A 6,737-nucleotide genomic window follows, 5' to 3' on the forward strand; every position below is an offset into this window, starting at 1 on the left:
TTTTGTATTTTAGGGAAGGGCCTACAGAGTGTTCAGGGTCTCACTGCTAGATTGGACTCGTAGTGATCTGCCTGTTTACAGCTTCCCAAGAGCTGGAATTACAGGCATGTGCCACCACACCCAGTCTCAATTGCCATCTCAGCGTGCCCCAGCGGCAGGGTTGGCACAGCAGGTCTGGGGGTCGAATACCTGACCCCTGCACCTGCTTGCAGGTACTTTAATCTGCTGAGCTATTTTCTGCTATTACTTTTGCCTGTATTCTTTTTATATCACTTGTATTGACTCCTTCTTTCTCATTGATGCCTATTAGTCTTATGTTGTTCATCTTTGCATCGTCTTGCAGATATTGAATCATTTTTACTGCATCCTACTTGTTTTTAAGAGATCTTTTCTTACCTTTCCACTAGCTGCAATGGTGTCTTCAAAGTCTGAAACTCTATCTTCACTTTCATTCAAACGGTCTTGCTAGCTGGTGATTGAGCTTTTAATCTCCTATATTTCTCTTTGAATCTGCTTCATACATTCTATTTCTTTCCTATATTGCTCATTGAAGGATTCCATCATTTTTCTATTCTCTTCTATTTTTATGAGTGCTTTCTTTGGAAGCAGGAAGTAATTCTTTCATAATAGTTATCATTTCTGTTTTTACTTCAGAGAATATTTCTAATGTGATTCCCTCTATACTTTTCTACAGTTGTTTCTTTACTTCAGATACTATTATCTTAGATGTATGACTTCCAATTTCTTCTATGCTAGTGTCTCTTGCATTTGTTCTGGGTGTTCTCAAGGCCTAATAATGCATTTTGCTCCTTCTATTTGTCATTTTTGCATAGCTCTGTCCTCTGACCTGTAAGGTAGAGCTTTGGTTCAGTTATTACCTTAGCACCTATCGATATTTTTACCCAAGAGAGTTTACATGGTTAAGGCAGTTACAGTCTTGTATTTACAGAACTACATTTAGTAAAACTAATAATAAGTAGTGTTGTTTAGCAATTGACAAACTTTTGTAACTAATGGGTTTGTATTCTAGACCATAATTGCAAACATTATTACTGTATAGCTAAGTAAATATTAAATTGGGAATTTGCATTTAAATTTGTTCCCCTAAATCCTGTCTGATGACCTCCCATTGATATATATGGGGTCTTCCAGGAAGACTAGTTCATCCCAGTTACCTATTGTCCACTCTCTCAATCAAGAGAGAAAGAGAGAAGATGCTTTCATAGATCTGGGTCTAGCAAAGTGTCTCATCTTATCAGGTCTGGATCTACCAAGTTCAAACTCATCCAAGTGGGCTTGGTTTGGATCTGGCTGCTGTATTCCAATTCTTTCTGCTGCAGCCCATGGACGTGAACCCACTTTCCCCCTCTGGCAAGATGTTCACTTCCCTATCAATGGGGAGTTCTGCTACAGGGTTCTACACCAGACCTCTCTGATGGAGGATTTTCTGGCGATTGTGGGGATGGTCCCACATACATGCTCAGCCTGGACACTGGCTGCAAGTGGATATAGCAAGCAGGCAGACAGGCCCACACACACACCCAGCCTGGGTGCTGGGAGATCTTTTAAAATAGTGCTTCATATGTATAAAACAATGAAATATAACCTGGGCATCATGATACACATCTGTGATCCCGGCAGTTGGGAGGCTAGGGTAAGCTATTGGCTTATAGATAGTTTGTAGATAGCCTTGGCTACATAGTGAATCTGTCTCAAAAAAGAAGTCTCAAAAATAAAATATATCTTGTTGCAAAAAAAATCAAAGCACAGAACTGTGTATTTACTGAGCCATGTCCTAAGTAAGCAAAAGGAGAAGAAAAATATCTCTTAACACATTTAAAGTATGCAAACTGAAAAAAAACCTGTTATCTTGAAAGGAGAAAACTGGATAGAAGTGACAGAAATAATAGCTACATCTCTAAGAATATGCCTTTGTATTGTAGATATGACTTGGAACTATGCAAATGTCATATAATTCAAAATTATTAAAAAAAAAGGTAAATCCAAATAAATTTTTTTAAAAAACTGTCTCTAAAATTTGAAACCAAATGATAAAGGAAAATGAACCTATTTATCCAGCACCTGGTGAGGGACCTAACTACAAAGACAGGAGTTATTTCAGTAGACACAATTATTTGGTCAAAGGAACTGGAAAGAAATCCTGAGCTTTTTAAAAATAATCATTTGTTAGCAATCGTATTGTTATTTATTGTTATTTTGAAAATTTTAAAACACATACTAAGATTTAACAAATGACTAATAGTTGGGACTGGGGAGATGGCTCAGTGGAATAAGCGCTTCCCTGGCAAGTGCAAGGGCCTGAGTTCAATATGCGGTTCTGCAAAAAAAAAAAAAAAAAAAAAAAACCTAAAAAACATAACAAAACCAACAAATGACTAATAGTGTTTAGAATGTGAAAAGCTAAAATGCAGATTAAGAAATAAAAGCTATAGAAAGATGGCCACTTAGAGGTTGACAGCAAGGGTGAGAGTATACAAATGAGCACAGAGGAAAAGCACGTACCCTGAGGCAGGAACAAGACAAGGATATCCACTGTCACTTCTATTCAATAGAGTACTCAAAACATTTCCCCCCAATAAAGAGCAACGAAGCAAGAGAAATAGATAAAATAGATACATAAAGGAAAGGAAGTCAAACTATTCTTATTTACAGGTGACATAATCCTTTACATTGATGATCAAAATATCCCATGAAAAGGATAGCAGGACTAATAAAAAAATTCACCAAGGTAGCATCGTACAAAATCAATAGCAATGAAAAAGAAATAAGGAAAATCATACCATTTACAATACCTGAAAAATTAGTTAAAAATTAACCTAACTAAGGGAGAGAAATACTTGTAAAACAAAAACTAGACTAGTCTACAAAAGGAGATTGAAGAAGACATTGGAAAATATAAGGATATCACCCATTCTTGGATAGGCAGAACCAATATTTCCTAATAGCCATGCTACCAAAACTAATATATAGATTACATGTAGATGCTCACAGACTTTCTCACAGAACCAGAAAAAAATTCCTAAAATTTATATGGAAGCAGAAGACATCCAAAAAAGCAATAGCAATTCTGGGCAATGAAAGTAAAGCAGGAGGAATGCAATACAGTTACAAAAAACAACATTATACTAGCACAAAAAGATACATGTATGTTGTTTATAGAACAGAATAGAGGATGGAGAAACATCCCCAGGAACATTCAGCCATTTAATCTTTGACTAAGAGGCCAAAATCATAAGCTAGAGGAAAGACAGCCTCTTTAAAGAAAAGGTTCTGGGAAAACTGGCTATCCACATGTATAAGAAAAAACCTAGACCCATTATTTATCACCATGTATGGAACTAAAATCAAAATGAACCAAATGTCTAAGTGTTAACAAATCAATCCACTGAAAGATAAAATAGGTACTACTCCTGAAGACATAGCAAGGCTTAGCTGAACAGACCCTCAATTACACAAGAAATAGTGTCAAGAATCAACAAATAGGATAGTATCAAGTTTAGAAGGTAAAACAAAGGGGAAAAAGGAATGAAGAGCAACCTACAGAATAGGAAAGATTTTTCTAGCTACTCCTTGAACAGAGGACTAATGTCTACAATAGAAAGAACTCAAAATAATTAGACCCCCAAATCAAAAAATGGCCAAGTTAAATAAGCAGAAACTTCTCAGAAGACAAAGTGCAAATGGCTCATACATAAAAGGAAAGAGTTTTCAACACCTACAGCCATTTTCAGAATACAAATTAAAACACTGAGATTCCATCTTACTCCAGGAAGAATGGTAATCACCAAGAAATCAAATAATAATAAATGCTGGTGAGACTGTCAGGGAAAAAGACACCTTTGTACACTGTAGATGGGAAGGTAAACTTGTACATTCCACTTTGGAAATCAGTATAGGGATTTCTTAGAAAACTAAAACTAGAAATTCTATTTAACCCAGCTATTCTTTTTCTCAATATCTGGATATGTAATATTACCGTGATACATGCATGTCCATGTTTACAGCAACACAACTTATAATAGTTTGGGAAGCCTCCTATATGTCCATCAACTGATGAATGGGTAAAGAAAATATGATTTTATACCCAATAGTAAAGTACTCTGCTATAAAGAAGGGTAAATCTGAGTCATTTGTAGGAAAATGAATTTACCTTGAGTAGGATTTTTTTTTATTTTTTTGGTGTCTCAGGCTGCCTGAAGGGCAGGTCTGATAAGGCAAGTGGAGATGGGGATCAAACTATGGTATCCTGTGCCTGACTATTTGCATAAGCAAGTCCTTAAACAACTGAGCTAACTGGCAGGCTCCCATATCTTGAGACCATACTATAAGTGAAATAAATCAAACATACAAGCTTACATATAGTTTCTCTTATATGAGAAGCCCAAAGTACAAATAAACTAAACAGCAAAATAAAGAGAGATAACAGTAGATAGAACAAAAAGGTAGTACTTTTGCAAATGGGAAGGGTCCAAGAGTTGAGGTGTGGGAGAAGTGAGGGGAAATAAAAGAATTAAAAAATTAAAATATGTGTACACATATCAACTTGCAATGACAAACGTGATCATTATGTACTGTAAAAGTATACTAATACAAATTAATTTTAAAGAATCAAACCTAGCTGGGCTAATCACCCTGGTAGGATTTGTACAACATTTTCTGAAACACAGTGGCTATGGCAACAGAGGAAGGGGTGCAGGTGGTGGATGAGCATGAGAAGTGGGGATGGCAAGGGCAAGGGTCACTCCCAGACTCAAAGACAAACTGCACCATGTCCCAGAGAATCTTCAGGAGCTATTGGCGGAGAGAAGGTGAAGGATAAATTGAAGGGATGGGAATTTAAAGTTTATTGAACTATCACAATCACAGACACACAACTTGTGGCTTAGATTATCCCTACATCCTCAACTAATGTGTTCTTGACAATAGGATGTAAGATAACCATTCTATTTGTGGACTGTCATGCATACCTAGATCCATGGAAGCCTCATAGCAACTTCTAGAAATTAAAACCAGTTTCTATGATAATGTGAACAAAGAAATGCTGGAGAGTATAGGTATGTCCATGGAGAAGCCCAGATTCAGCAAAGGCACTCATTACCAGCTCAGCAAGTGTGTGCACTGGACGTGTACAGTATCCAGGGTGACACAACATGATGTCAAGAAAGCTGGAGCACTCCTAGCCCAGGTCCCATGAGTGTGTGGGAGAGTTTCTGGCTACCCTGCGCCAGCGGGACCAACCCTGGGTCCCAGCCCAGGCGCAGCATAGGTCAGACCCTCTTCTACCCCCTTGGGACACCCAAGACCACTCCACAGTACCTCCCCCACCCCGCCCCCCCAGTAGGAATTTCTGCCACGTTCCGGGAACACCCAGACGCAGTCCTAGCCTAGGTCCGGTGAGCGTGTGGGAGAGTTTCCTGTTACCCTGCGCTGGTGGGACCAACTCCGGGTACCAGCCCAGGCACACTGTGGACCAGATCCTCTTCCACCACCTTGGGACACCTCACACCACTTCGCAGCACCTCCCCCACCCCGCCCGCCAAGTAGGAATTTCTGCCGCGTGCTGGAAACACCCAGACCCAGTCCTAGCCCAGACACAGTGAGTGTGTGGGAGAGCTACCTCTACCCCTACTCCACCTTGTCCCCTACAGGCTCAGCTCAGGCCTGCCATACAGGCCTGGGGTGTAACTCTGCAGCTGCAATCCCTACAGAGAGGGTAGAGGATAGTACCACTCATCTAGTCCAAGAGCAGAACATCTTGCCACAGGAGCACAACAGGTTCACCCTCAAGGGCAGGAGCAGGAAAGAGCTGAGCACAGCAGCCAGACCCAACCCAGACACAGCTGGATAAATCCACACTTTGTAGATCTGCACCTGAACTTCATTACGTACTAAGGTTATAACTTCAACGAAGATCTGCAACAAAAGTCAGAAGACAGTGCTACACAAAATGACGATAAAGAACAAAATGCAACCTTAGAAGACAACACCACCTGTAAAAAGTGCAGAGGACACTAAAGAGAACAAATTGGCAATCACACAGCTGAAAGTAATGAATCAAAGGCTTCTGAAATAAAGAAACAGCTGCAGAAAGGTATAGAGGAACTCAGATTGGAAATAAAAAAAGAAATCCCTGAATGAATAACATCTGCACTAAAGTATCAAATGCAGAAAAATATGGAGGAAACCAAGTACCCACCCAAACAAGTGCAGAGGACACTAGCTTGGCTCAAATGCATGAATTAAGACCGTCGATAGTAAATAAGCAACAGCAGAAAGATATAGAGGAAATCAGAGCACAACTGTTTTCTGAAATAAAAAAAGAATTCTCAGAACTCATAGCATCTGAAGTAAAGCATCAACTACAGACAAAAAGGGAGGAAACCCAATCTGAAAGAAAACACTGCAGTAAAAGAATTTATAACTGCTTCTAAAGAAGACATTGATTAAAAAACAATAGAGGAGATTAGAAAAATGACAGGTTCCTTGAATGAGCGTTTCAGGAAAGAAATAGATCGTGTGAACCAGAGTCAAACAGATAGAGAGGAAATGAAAATCTCAATCACAAGCTTGCAAAACTGTTTAAGTGAAAATGAAGACAGAGTTTCAGACGTTGAAGATGCTGGTGCAGCTAGTGAAAAAGTAAGAAAGGATCTCTTAAAAACAACAAGGATGCAGGAAAGAATAATTCATCACCTGCAAGATGATGCAAAGATGAA

The 6,737-nt window shown here is 39.0% G+C and overlaps 1 pseudogene; it reads left to right on the forward strand.

Moving 5' to 3' along the window:
• Window positions 1-4,743: 4,743 nt before the first annotated feature.
• The window catches only part of LOC101580972, a 9,886-nt pseudogene continuing 7,892 nt past the window's right edge, over window positions 4,744-6,737 (forward strand).

The sequence above is a fragment of the Octodon degus genome, unplaced genomic scaffold (genome assembly GCF_000260255.1).
Source record: "Octodon degus isolate 3935 unplaced genomic scaffold, OctDeg1.0 scaffold00171, whole genome shotgun sequence".
NCBI classification, from domain to species: Eukaryota; Metazoa; Chordata; class Mammalia; order Rodentia; family Octodontidae; genus Octodon; species Octodon degus.